We start from the raw sequence: 14,990 nt of genomic DNA, 5'->3' as shown, positions 1-14,990 counted from the left end.
ACACTGTTCAACAGACATCTTGTCTTGGCATTGCTAAGATAAAAGATTTAAACAAACCGTCCATACCTAGGCTCACACCTGATAGTAATTTAATTTCAGATGAGGAGGTAGACGTAAATTATATTTTGCAACAGAACAGAACAAATCCTGAATGAAAAAAAATGGTCAATCTGTCCCACAGACATGAATAACTGTCAAGATATTTTCCTGAACAAGACACAAGGGTTCACAGTAACTCGGCCAGATCCAAGATATATCCAAAGACAACATCCAGGGATAATAACAACTTACAGTGTAAGAAAACTGTGCCTTGAATGGCTACAAAAATCCACACTTCCAGAAATAAATCAACACTTATTTTTGCTTAAAGATGGCGTTGATTTATGAGAATTCTTAATAGGACCTCGTAATCCACGTCATAAACGTTTCATATACACCGGTATATACGCTGCTTACAATGAAGCTTGGAAAGTCACGCAAATGGAAACAGCTGAAAGAATACGAGAAATTGATCGTGTTCATTCAGAGAAATCACTCTCTGTAGTTGACAATGGGTTAAAAACTCTGTCGTCCAGAATTTACTCTTTGGACAGCACTGTCTCATCTGCCATAGACATAATGGAACAGGACTTGCTAATGCTACAGCACGGCCAGTCTCAATTACGTTCTATAATGCTATGAGGCTGGACGTTGCAAAACCTTCGTCCTCGCTATGTGCCTTGGCGTCTAATCAACACTACGTCATTGTTTACTGTATTTAACCTTACGGATAAACAAATCTCATTGGCACAGAGGGGAGCAGACTATACGGTGCTGAGCATTGAAAAACTGGAGAGATTACCATTGACCATTTCTGAGAAACCATCAGTTGAATGGATAATACATGGCACCATCACGATACCAGGGATGTATGACATTACAACGCATGCTTTTACATCGCATGCTTTTACAACGCGAGTTTTACAACGCATACCATTACAACGCATAGTGCTTTGGGGCGCTGGATAGTGAATAGTTTAATTTACTATTCCAACTCCAGTCCCCGTGGATAGTAGGGAAGGTGTTGGACAGTAAATTAAACCTATTCCCTATCCTAGAGCGCCCCCAGCGCAATGCATTGTAATGGTTTGCATTGTAAAAGTTGCGTCATAAAGGCACTGCGTGGTAAAAGTTGCATTGTAAAGGTTGTTTACCCGATACCAGTGACGACTTTCCAGTTGCAGTATTGCTTAAAACACATACAAGCAGGCCTGTATGAAAGGTTGGGTAAAGAATACATTAAGTCGACCTGGGATTTACCATACACACACAAATGTTGGAGTGGGGGAAAGGAAGCATTTCTTAGTGGTAAAAATTGTGAAAACTCACTAAGCGGTACACTATTGTGTCAAGGTATTAATTTACACGGAGCCTGCAAGGGTCTTCCAATAACCTTTCTTGCCACCGGCAGGGTTCGCCCATTGCGGTGATAGATCCAATTTTCAGGCAGCTTTCCAATGGTAGCTACATTATGTTAAATGATCACAGCTGTTGTAGAATGATGCCAGGAATAGGCTATCTCATTACTGTGTCAGCCAGGGTCAATTGCTGTATGCAAGTATTGTTTCCTAAAACCAAGACAGACAGGGAGTCGCCACTATGGCCTTCACTAAACATCTCTTCTATAAGAATTGATACTTTAAGCAGAATGAAAGCCATTCTTTTACAAAAAACTGTGCCACTGCCCTCGTCCAGAGAGACGTATGATCTGCAAGTTGCAAGGTCCTTTGCAGAGATACATGCATTATAATCAACAAACTGCCCAGTACATTTTGCAGAAATGTTAGGTCGTATCTTTAACATGTCTGATACCAGCGGTATTGCACATGTATCTAAGACAATTTTTTCGGGACTGTTAGCACCCTTTGCAGTCCTGGGCATTTTTCCTAACTTCGTCCACTCTGTGTTCTGCGGCCTACCTCTCATTTTGGGACTCGTAGCAGGTATCTTATTTTTAGTCCTCCTGCACCGTTGTGGCACATCCGGCCACCAGTGATACCCAAGTCAGCATGGAAAATGCACTGCGGGCTATGAGGTATCGTGAGAGAATAACACAGATCCTTGGCTTGGCTCGTTTGAGAGATCTGAATACCACATGGTTCCTGTCATTCAGACCAATCTGGCAACATTGCATCTTACCTGTTCTACGATGCCTGCTTTGTGGAGAGGAATGCGTGTTGGATATCTGTCTAACACTACCATCGGTTATGCCAACGGATGCTGACGCAATACTGGGTCCGGTAACGGCTCATGTGTTGTGTTGCCTCCAGCGGCTACCAATCCTGATGATGACATTCATTGAGATCTCCCCGGCAAATCCAACTGGAGGTGAGATACGCGGACCAACAGCCACACAGGTACCATCTGATATGAACATTGCTAACGCGGCTGACGCTGACAGAGATGCTTCGCATCTGTGCACAATTGACCTTCTTAATGAAGTAGTCGAACTTTCATCTACTGTGGTAGACAATTTCTTTGCCAGCCTTGATGACTTAATGTTTTCTCCTGACACTGAGAATAACTTTTGAAATTAGCACACAGCATTCTTTCGAACTCTGAAATTTGACCTTCAGTTTTTTCAAAACAAAAGCTACCAAGTTTGGAACTCTATTTTAACGACAGATTTATTTGACTTTTTCCAAAAAACAAAATGAACTTTGGCACAAAAAGTAATCTGCTTAAAGTAGAACTATTTTCAGAGAACAAGAATTCCTTGGACACTTCCTGGAAACAATATTAGCCTAATCCACAAACAAAAACAGTTTGTATATTCTGCTATGGGATGGTCTCGACCTTTTTCATCTGTAACTAAGAGCCATTTCATAAATGTAACTTTCGTGATTCATCAGTTAGCATTGCTAATATCATATCATATGCTTACAATGAAGTCATTTCCCTTAAATGTGTACTATACAAAATGCTCAATTTTTCGTGTGCAACCATTTCAAATGCATTTTTTATGATTTTTTGGGGGTTGTAAACACATGCTCTAGATTATATGTTTTAGTGCTTAAACTTAGATGAACATGATAACGTGGAGTGGGTGTTATGTATCATTTTAGGACCCTATTGTAAGTTTCCCGATTCATGCCCTTATATAGGAATAAATCACCATATCCTTATATAGGCATAGAAATCATAACCATATTTAGACATAGCTCATGCAGTCCAAATAAGGCAGGGCTACTTCCACTACTTCCAAAAATCCACAACGATTTCTTGGAATAACTTAGCTTCAGCAGCTAGGGAATTCCCCTTGCTTGAATATTGATTTGGCCAAGAACTCATGGAGTTTTCAAAGAACTACGGGCCAGATGTAGGTGGCCAATTACCGGTCGGTAACGGCCGAATTCGGCCGTTACCGACCGGTAATTGGATTTTGAGATGTAGGAGCATGCTTTACAGAATCGGTATTTTACCGAATCTGTATTTACAGATTCGGTAAAATTACCGAATCGGTAAATACAGACTCGGTAAAAATACCGAGTCTGTAAAAGCATATGTAGGTAGCACATCTTTGAGTGCCGCAGGCCTTTCAGATTCGGTATTTTAACACCCAATCCAATTGGGTGTTAAAATACCGAATTCAGGTGTGCATGCACATGTGTGCATGCACACCTAGCCATGTGACAAACAGACATGCCCTTAGGGCATGTCTGTGTGCCACATGGCGCACATGCCTATTTTTGGGGTGCCAGAGGGTGTCAAAGTGACACCCCCTGCACCCTTGCTAAAATCGGTATTTACCGATTCTGTAATTACAGAATCGGTATTGCCCATTGATTCCTATGGGCTTCACAGCCCATAGGAATCAATAGGAAATACCGATTCGGTATTTCCAGATTCGGTAAATACCGAATCTTAAAGATTCGGTATTTACACATCTGGAAATACCTACATCTCCCCCCTTCATATTTACCACTTCTTAAATACCGAATCGGTAAAATTCGGTATTTAAGAAGTGGTAAATAAGAATTACCTACATCGGGCCCTGAGACTCTTTGATGACGGTATTATGTCCAGCCGTACGTCAAAGTTGGCACCTTCAAGGTATAAATATGCCCACACTCGCCCAAGCAAACACACAGTGGTTTGGAGCAGTTCGACTTTCTACTTGCCCGACGCGCCCTGTTGCAGCAAGTGCCAAAGGAAGCCGACCCTCCAGCAGACGCACTGCGAGAGACGCTGTCTATTCTCCTACCGAGAAATCCAGCTCCAGTATTTCCAGGCTACCCTTGCGGGTTGCTGGGAAATCGAGTCCTGAGCCTGACCTTCTTCATTCTAAACTAAGGTACAGAGCTGATTAGACCCTTAGAGAAATCTTGGTCAGATTATTGGCAAAAGAATACTCCATTTATGCTACACCTCACTTACTTCCTCCCTCGTACTAAGCGTAGGTTAGGTACACTGGGGTAGGCGTATTTTAGAAGCACCAGTTGAGTACTTTTAGCCTCTGTTATTTATGTATGTATTTATATATGGTTTAGGAACCATACAATGCTCTTACAGTAATATTTTATTCTACTATTTATACTATATGCATTATATTTTACAAACAGTGTTACGATTGTAGCAGTTCATTTCTTATGCTTGAGAAAGAAGACTGTTCAATAAAACCTTTTATTGAAAACGCCCGTCTTTCTACTTTCTCTGCACCTCTAGTGAAACGAAGCATGCACGATTGACTGAGTGAAATATCTATCTATTGTTTCCACGACTCTGAAGATATGTTTTATCTTGGGGAAACAATGTTGTCATGTTTATACGGTTCTCAGAGACTAATCCCTTCTTGTGAATTTGAGAAAGTTTCTAGTGACCTCTGAGCTAGCTGGCACACACAATTAAGTCTAGTATATTCGATAGAGACCTAGTCGACCTCAGTCCTACGTCTAATCTATAGGATATATTATTCCAATACGCAGAGCCTATTGGGAATATAGGAACTACACTACAGTGGCTTTATTATTAATATTTTATTCGGAATTTCTGTATTCTGTATGTTTTGGTTCGTTTACCGGTAGTGGTTGGGGCCATCATTGTACTTCAGCTTGATTACAGTGCACTTGTTGTTGACTAATGTGAATTGCTGATGCAGCCGTTAGGTTGTGTCCATGTGAGTCCGTCCTCTTAGTGGTTTTACTAACGCGCGTGACGTTGACACAGCAGCCAGGACCTGGTTCTGGGAGTCCATTTTCCTTGTTGGTTGAGTTATGCGCATGACGTCAGTACGTTTGCACGGTGTTATACGCCCAGTGTGGAGCCGTCCTTGGCTTGTTTGTTTGGATGGATGCCGATCATTTGGACTGAGGACCTGGATTGAGCGATGGGGACCTCCTTGATAGGTGCGGAATGAGGGGTCGCCTGTTAAGACCTGGAGTAATACTTTGTGCACATATGTACCTGTGTGCGACGAGGGTACGAACGTACTTTCACTTTTGGCTCTCTTTGATCTTTTGCCAGGAGAAGGAGAGCCACGATATTTTGAATATTGAGGAGTGACTCTGTGGGTGTTATACTGGGCACTGAAGGACTGCATCTTTTCAGGTATCTTGTTCACTCATTTACCTGGATATTACTGTTCTTAATTAGTTCGCTGGAGTTTGTTTACGTGGTTTGATGGCCGATTAGAACTGTGCATTTGTTTGTTGTTTTAGATATATAGTGAGCCAAGGGATTGAGTGGCCGTGGTGACCTTCCCTGTAATTCAGGGATTGGAGAGTGTTTTCTTCGCTGCTATCGAAGGTACTTGAGTGCCTCGCTATGGTTATTTTCACCCTGTCTGTGGTAATGATTGGATACACTTGGGTCTTAGTGGTGTGTGTTGTTCCACCTTAAGGTTTGTGCATGTTTTTTTCACTCCACGGTTCTTTATTCATTATGGTCTTATTCTTTATTTGGTCTTTAGGCTGAGGTTTTTGCTTTATTCTTTTACTGTAGAACCACCTGACGTCTCTGGCATTGCATGGTCACGCAGGGGATAGTGTAATATTGGTAGAATGTATTGTTGTTTTCAACAATTATTATTATTGTTTTAGTGACATTATACGCTTGTCCTGATGAAGCCTATAGAAATGACTGGCTGAAATGCGAACGCGACTGCGTCGACACTTTGACGAGGAGTCCCTTAAGTGTTGAGTTGGTCCAAAAAAGATCAAAGCGCCTATAAAATAATTAGTTTGGGGTGTTTCACCTCTGGTGCAGTTAGGATTTTCTCTAAGTGTACTACTTTTAGTCAGGAGTGTACAATGTGAGAATTCTTTGCTTATTTAAGGTATATTGTTTTTGTATATTCTTCTTGTATATGTATTGTAGATGATGTATATGTGGTGTATATAATGTATTATGTACTGTAATATAGATATGAATATGATTTACATGTGATTTAGAGTGTTCTGTTTTTGTTTAACATTTGTAAAGTGTTATATACATTTATGTTGATTGGTGCCCTACCCCGTCCTTTGACACGTATATACGTTTGTTTGACCTATGGATATACAGGATATGTAAATAATATATTGAACATCAGGGTAATTAGTTGTACCTTGAATGAAAATAAATGTTGAATTGATCCCTCTGTACTTCTTAATTTTTATATACATCTTTGATGTCTCTTGCTCATGTATAGGAGGGTGATTTGGGCATAACCCCTTATTGAGTTTCTTACTTTTTGAAAGTTAGCATTTACTTACTTTAGCCATTTGGTGCCTGCTGCCGCTCTCTGTTCAGTCTGGGTAGGGTGGCAGCTGGGTTTTGTGTATTCCCTCTAGACAGCCACGCACAAAGGGACCTTAGGTGTGTTGTGATAGGCCTTCCTGGGAAATGAGATGGTGGAGCTGGATACAGTCCCACACTTACACCTGAATAGGCCGTGACCTGTCCACACACAAAGGGCTGTATTCTAATCTGTAGTGAGTCTGGAGCCAGGGCAGGGAGAGAGGACCTCTGTGCTTTTAAAAAGCTTTCTTTGAAGTCTCACTCTACTTCAAAGGCATGACTGGTACAAAGTAGTGGACCCCTAACACAATGTCATTATCATACTTCTGAACCTGTGAAGACTCTGCCTGGTAGAACACCTGCTGTGCTGCTGAAAGGGCTGCCACTCTGCTAAGCTGCTACTTTGCTGGATGTTTGCCTCACTGAGCTGCCCTGCTTCCTACTATTCTGCCTGAGTAAGAAGGACTGGACCTGCATCCCCTGAACCCAGAATGACTCCAAGGGCTTGCTGGCTTGCCTCCAGTTCGAAGTCTCAATGACATCAAAGACTTCAACTCCTCCTGCTACAACACCTGGACTTTACTTGCTGCAAGTCTTGGGCCTTTGGAATTGGATATAAAGTGCCGCTTCAACCAGAAACCAAGCATCTTCATTGGAACCAGTGGATCTTTGCCTTTGCGTAAATCGGAACCAGTGCATCCTCGTCATTGCGTGAAGCAAACCTCCAGGACCAGCGCTTCGCCTTCAGAATCAACTCATCGCCTACTGTTGGAGCAGAAGCCATGCATCGTATTCAGAACCAGGGTGTCACACTCAGAACTAATGTAGCACTGCAGCTGCATGAAGAAAATCGATGCATCTCATCCACTGCATGGATCAACATTGACACAAAGCTTCAGCTGCATCTCGCACAAACGTGAATGATGACGCATTCCGGATCAAGGTACTTTGGTTCAGCAGTCTGTGTGGGTCCCTGTATCCAGCCTGTGCTCTGTCAATATTTTACATTTATTCTTTAAAATTTCATATCTCAACTTTTACCTGTTGGCTTTTTGTCATTTTGGTCTTGTTTAATTTATAAAAATTAAGCTCTATTTTTCTAAGCTGGTGTGAAGGCTTTTTGTGTTGTTTTGACTGTGTTGCCATTTGAAGTGTTGCTCAAATACTTTACACATTGCCTCTTCTCTTCAGTTGAGCCTGATTGCCCTGTACCAAGCTACCAGAGGGTGAGCACAGGATAATTTAGACTGTGTTGACTTACCCCAGCTAGGATTGTTGTTCCTGCATGGACAAGGTGCATAACTCTGCCAACTATAAATCCAATTTCTGAACCAGGGTCTTAACATGGTTGCGCAATACACCCAAATGGACAAAAAATGATAGAGGTGTATTTCAGATATCAACAATCAGCTGGGTATGATATCTGAATTGAAGCATTAACTGTTATATAATGAATTAGTAAAAACATAGCAATTAGATAACTGTGTCAATGTACAGAAAACTAAAAACAAAATATTACTGATGAATGATGTTGAAGATATCTGGATAGAGAGATATTCTATGAATAGAATCAAACCATTAACAGTAACTGAAGAAGTAAAAAATGGTAAGGGGTTCTGCCCACTTAACCCTCCCGTACCTGAGCAGGAGACATCCAAGGATGAGAAAGTAGAAAAAGGGGGTACTGAAGGGATTAATCCTTTTTTAATTTTTCAACAAGAAACATCAAATTATCTTGTGAAACACCAATAAACCATTATACACATATGTAAGAAAATTCATATACGCACATATGAGCGGACATCTAGGGAAGTACGACAATCAACAATCTATATACAAATTATCACATATACATTATGTACAAATATAGAAGACATATACAATCTCGACAAACATTTATCTGTACCCTAAATTCAACAGATATATACAAATATATATATACACAGATTTGAGTAAATGCCTCCTCCTGATTTACAAGGGAGTGCACAACAAAAATGAAAGTCCCAAGACAAAAGCACCAGGGGGTTAAACCATTAACCCAATGTCAAATTGTATAGGTGCACAACAGAAACAAATCAAATCTTTTTAAGTTATAACAAGGAACTCCATTAGAAAGGTGTCGACGCAGTCGCGGTCGCGTTTCAGCCAGATGATGTAGGCTTCATCAGGACATGGGTACTCTGGTGATCACAAATATATATCAGTAAACAACTTAAATTTATGCCCACAAAGGTGCATATACTAAAAAACATATAGTAGGCTGCAATAACATAAAAATAACCTACACTCCCCCTCACGTGGAAATGCAGTATAACCAGTAGGATCTGTCAAAAGAGTGAATGACACGAGACGCAGAGAAAAAAAGTACCCGTCTCAAAACAGATCCAGCTTAAAGCAAAAAATTATTTAAAGTGATATTGTTCATATATAGTGCACACAAACCACACCTTGACTACACATATAAGTGTGGCCATTCATCAAGTGTCACAGAAGAAAGGGAGGAAGAAATGATACCACCTTATATCCCGCAATCAATCCCAGTGCCTTCAAACTTGATGGTAATATCAGGAATCACACCCCTAAAGGCAGGAAAATAAATACCTAATCTTGATGATCCTGGCCACGCCCAGGTCCGGTATACCAGGTGGTCCCACAATGCGACCCACATGGGTGGGGTGTGGACCACTGTCTTAACTCAGGTACTGTAAATGATACCTGGAGAGGACATATGTAGAGAGGAAACCACTCAGTCGCGGCCCAAAATAACTAGGGGACGACAACATCCAGTTTCTGTGACTAATATAGTCTACATCAGACACAAAGAGTTTATTACTAGAGCATACCTTATATATACAATATGTCCGCTTGACAAAAAAGGGGGGGTTGGATCTCAGCATACGTGGCTTAAGTCACACAGTTTCTCTGACGTCATAATCCAAAGGTCGAGCTGGAAACAGAAAAAAAGAAAAAAGGAAAATGAATAGCTATAAACATCCCCATCCTTCTAACTACAATCATTCTACATACGTGGGACTGAAACTGCATGGAGTTAACATATCATGCATAGTCACACAAGTCGACAAGTGCAGCTATACTGAAAACGATATAGGCATATATCTATGTATTTCCCAATTTTAATCAAGAAAGCATCTAGTCCGTGAGGTCTGTCCATCCCTCAACTCGAGAGAACCCTAAACTAACAGAAAAGGTGAATAGATCTATTAATCTCCCGGCTGTCATGACCCTACCTGACTTCTCTACATAACAACCAACCTAAGGATCAACTCAAAAATCAGCCACTCTTCGTCAAGTAATAACGGGGGTCCAAATACCTCAGCTATCTAACAAAATCACTCGTATATTATACACAAAGTATACCTGATATTTTAAGAAACTAATCACATGTCGTGGCCAGAGGGAAAGTGAACACAACATGGGAAGTAGAGCGGAGGGTACAGATACCTCAATTATGTAAGGGTCACGACCAAATCGAGTCCACCTCGGCATTATTCAGTTTCCGGCGAAGCAGACAGAGACACCTGGTGCGCATATAAATGACGCGTCCAAAGCGTCAGCAAATCCGCCAGGCCGGCAACGAACACTAAAAAAGGACTCCAACACGAAAGGCAAGTTCCAGGGCCGGACTGCGAAGCATCCACTGCATATCCTGGCCTCGGGTATTCAAGTATCCCGCATTCATTCAGACTACACACATCCCCACACTAAGAAGGAACAAAGTAAATAAATAGAATCAAAAAGAAAAATAATAATTAAATAATCCAAGTGGCTAGATCCATCAAGCTGAAAGACAAAGGAATATAATAACCAATAATTAATACAGAATCCTGCTACTGCATTTCCACTATAGGGTTCCCATTTTATTAGACTAAACCAAACACAAGGAACCTGTAGCTCAACATCAATACATCAGTATTCAGAAAGATACCGACTGTTCAAGTGTAAAATGTAACATTCACTATATCTCTATATACATCACAAAGTCTCAACAGAAATCAGTGTATAGGCCAATCAGATGCCATTATACTTACTACAATGGTATATGTCATATACTAATCGGCACCTGAAGAAATGAACATTAGACAAATTACTGGGCTTAGTGGCAAACAAGGTACAGATTCAGATCAACGCCCAAATTTCATCACGTTCATTCAGTCCTTTATCAGAAGTATGGAATCTTTCTATTAATCTTGCTTCAGTGCGGTTCAATTTGGACTCTAATTCTGTTTTATTTTTTGCTAGGATAGTCACTAGGACTGTCCAAGTCAAGTCTTCTTCATTGTGATTAACCTCCATAAAATGCTGTACTAAAGGGGCCCCAATATGCTTGCATCTTATGCGTGATTTGTGCTGCCCAATACGCATTTTGACTGCTTGTGTCGTCTGACCAATATAGGCCAGACCACAGGGACAGGTCACCACATAAATACAGTTCTTGGTGTTACAATTGGAGAAGGTACGCATCATATGTTTATAACCATTAATCTCAATCTCTTTTAGGTCCTTGGTGTTGGAACACACAGAACAATTCAAACATCGGTAATGTCCGATCACAGGTGGTAGTCCCAACAAACTCCTGGTGTCCTTTTTAATTGACGACAATCTGTTCGCCTTCACTAAATGTTGTTTTATATTCTTCCCCTTACGGAACGCAAAAAGTGGTTTTGGAATATTCAAATGATCTATCAGTCTCCAATTTTTTGAAATGATCTGTTTGACCTTATTTGCTTTGGGGTTGAATGTAAGTACACAGGTCAATGCTATGCCATCTTTCTTCTCTCTAGGTGTCAGTAGACTTTCTCGGGGTGTGTACCATGCACGTTTGAGTGCTGCTCTAACCAATTTTCTAGGGTATCCTCTGTTACAAAGTTTACTCATTAGGATATCCGCATTATCAAAATAGTCCTTTTTATTGGAGCAATTGCGCCGAATGCGCAAAAATTGCCCATAGGGCAGGTTTTCTTTGAGGCTCCTTGGGTGACCACTACTGAATTCTAGAAGAGTATTCCGGTCAGTAGGTTTAGTGTACAAATTAACTTTTAAGGTTCCTTCGTCATTGAAAATCCACACATCGAGAAAGTTGATTTTATCATTACTGACATTCATTGTAAATTTCAAATCAGGTGAACATGAGTTAAGCCACTCATGGAAAAGGGACAATTCCTCATTATTACTATTCCAGATGAGGAATATGTCGTCGATGTAGCGAACCCACCTCGACAACAAGTGCCGAAATGGGTTCGCCACACCAAAGACACACACCTCCTCAAATTGGTCCATCACCAAATTGGCAATCTCTGGTGCAAAGCAACACCCCATCGCGACTCCCTTAAGTTGTAAATAGAGGGAGTCTTTGAAAGTAAAAAAGTTGTTTTTTAAACAAATTTTGGCCAATTCTATGATAAATGTCGTGGGCACCTGGTGTGGTCTAGTTCTACGGTCTAATACCATCTCCATAACCAATAATGCCTCATCTTGCGGGATGTTGGTATATAAACTCTCGATGTCGAAGGTGACCAACAACTGCCGGTCACCTTCGAACACCGAGTGCTCCACCTTTTGTATAAAATCCATTGTGTCACGTACGAAAGCCCTAGTGGTACAAACAAATGGTTTCAGGAATGTATCGATGTATTTTGCTAACGGCTCCAGCATTGAGCCACATGCAGCGATAATCGGACGTCCCGGAGGATTATGTGCGTCCTTATGCACTTTCGGAAGTACATAGATCATAGGTATCTTTTGATCCGAAGTGTTCAAAAACTCGTATTCCTTCTTGCCAAGATATCCTAAGTCAAGAGCTTCAGTGGTCAGATGTAAAATTTTTGCTCTTAGCATAGGTGCGGGGCTATTATCTATTTTCCGATAGTGAGCCGGATTATTCAACTGTTTCAATACTTCATTGTCATAATCGTCACTATCCCATAGGACAATCCCACCGCCTTTGTCGGAAGGTTTTATCACTGCTAGGGGGTTCTTAGATAGACTCATTAAAGCTTGTTGATCTTCTTTCCAAAAATTAGATCTATAGGAAATGTTCTTTCCATTCAATTCGTCTAACTCCCTTAGCACCTGGTTCTCAAAAAGTATCACTTCATCTGGCATACTAGCAGAGTCAGGGCAAAACGTGGACTTAAGTTTAAGACCACTTACATTCCATTCTTTGGGCTGTTCTTGATCTAGAAAGAATGCTTTTAGCCTTACCTTTCTGAGGAACTGCAGCACCTCCGTTTTCGTGTCTACCGGATCTTGTATGGTTAAAGGTACAAAGGATAATCCTTTTTGGAGGACTCTTAACTCCACAGGAGTCAAAGATATTTTGGACAGATTATAGATCGGGATGGGTTCTGTATTAGTAACATCATTACCATGGTTATCACCAGGGCCCTGGTGAATGTTGATCATGTTTAACGTGGGTAAACTCGTTGCCGTGTCTGAAAAAAAATTGGATCTTGTGCCGGAGCTGGCTGTGGAAAAGGTTGAAATGATTGGTATTGTGGTTGCCTCCACCCTCGTCTGTATCCTCTACCTCTCCTGCCCCCTCTATCTACAAAAGGTGGAGGATTTGGTTGATGTTGGTAGTAAGGTTGGTATTGTGGGTATGGGGGGTAATAGTAACCTCCGTCACTTTGGTCTGAATCAGAGGAGGAATTTGAAAACGTGAGAAATCTTGTTTTCGATCTTCCCTTATACTGGGTGTTGAGATTCCCCGGGTTGGTGTTCTTGAAGAAATCGTCCTTTAGGTAGGGATACACCAATTCTTGTTTGAAGTTTTTTATGTCCCTGCTCAATTTCGTAGTTTTTAAATTCACAGTATGTGTTTTAAAATCTATAAGGATCTTATCAATACTGTCTAGTAAAGCTTTGGTATCAGCTATGGTAGTGTCTCCCTGTATCTCTTCTTCCAATTTTCTGATTTCCTTTAATTCTTCTTCACTGATACGCAATGCTGTATTGATAGATAAAACTATCCAATCTTGAGAGCATTTCGTACCGACCCCACTGTAATCAGTTAGATATGGTTTATCTTGAAGGAAGATCACAGGAATATTCTTCACCTGTAACCCTACAGGTATAGTATTGGACTTAAGGTGCCCTAATAACACTTCCGCATGTAGCTGTGTGCGGGTATTTTTCTTACGTAATTGAATCAATTTCTCCCCTTTATCGGAACTCAAGGGTATATCTCCGACCAAATCAGCACCCAGCACAGATGGTAATTGTTTGAGTCTATTAATCTCCTCTTCTGTATAACTAACTAAATGAGGAACCGACATATTTCATAAGTCATATACGCATCCTCAAGACTCCTATAAAGTGAAAAAATAGAACAAACACCATCGAGGATTTTATGAATATAAACAGACACGTGGGGAGTGGAAAGCAGCATAGGGGGAGGAAACTATTATGCAGCTCAATAAAGTATGTTGAAAAACACACAACAACAATTATATAATACAATCAATGTGTAAATACTAACTTCCCTAGGTGCACATTCATATAGGAGAAAAAAATTAAATGAAACAACAAACAACAAATGTATATTATATAAATTGTATAAAAACAACCCTCACACTTGACGAAGTGTAAAGCAAAGAAGTAAAAAATGGTAAGGGGTTCTGCCCACTTAACCTTCCCGTACCTGAGCAGGAGACATCCAAGGATGAGAAAGTAGAAAAAGGGGGTACTGAAGGGATTAATCCTTTTTTAATTTTTCAACAAGAAACATCAAATTATCTTGTGAAACACCAATAAACCATTATACACATATGTAAGAAAATTCATATACGCACATATGAGCGGACATCTAGGGAAGTACGACAATCAACAATCTATATACAAATTATCACATATACATTATGTACAAATATAGAAGACATATACAATCTCGACAAACATTTATCTGTACCCTAAATTCAACAGATATATACAAATATATATATACACAGATTTGAGTAAATGCCTCCTCCTGATTTACAAGGGAGTGCACAACAAAAATGAAAGTCCCAAGACAAAAGCACCAGGGGGTTAGACCATTAACCCAATATCAAATTGTATAGGTGCACAACAGAAACAAATCAAATCTTTTTAAGTTATAACAAGGGACTCCATTAGAAAGGTGTCGACGCAGTCGCGGTCGCGTTTCAGCCAGATGATGTAGGCTTCATCAGGACATGGGTACTCTGGTGATCACAAATATATATCAGTAAACAACT

At 40.5% G+C, this 14,990-nt stretch overlaps 1 long non-coding RNA gene across 2 annotated transcripts in view; it reads right to left on the bottom strand.

The window, feature by feature from the left end:
* The window catches only part of LOC144771584 (uncharacterized), a 121,400-nt gene extending 111,113 nt beyond the window's left edge, over nt 1-10,287 (bottom strand). For both annotated transcript variants that reach the window (XR_013599371.1, XR_013599374.1), the window contains exons 1-2: nt 10,219-10,287; nt 9,600-9,703 (exon numbers count right to left, since the gene is read on the bottom strand). This is a non-coding gene — a long non-coding RNA (uncharacterized LOC144771584). The remainder of the gene's footprint in view (nt 1-9,599; nt 9,704-10,218) is intronic.
* Nucleotides 10,288-14,990: the final 4,703 nt, after the last annotated feature.

The sequence above is a fragment of the Lissotriton helveticus genome, chromosome 1_1 (assembly GCF_964261635.1).
Source record: "Lissotriton helveticus chromosome 1_1, aLisHel1.1, whole genome shotgun sequence".
NCBI lineage: Eukaryota > Metazoa > Chordata > Amphibia > Caudata > Salamandridae > Lissotriton > Lissotriton helveticus.
Note: the sequence above shows the minus strand (reverse complement) of the source record. Positions and strands in the feature narration are given on the sequence as shown.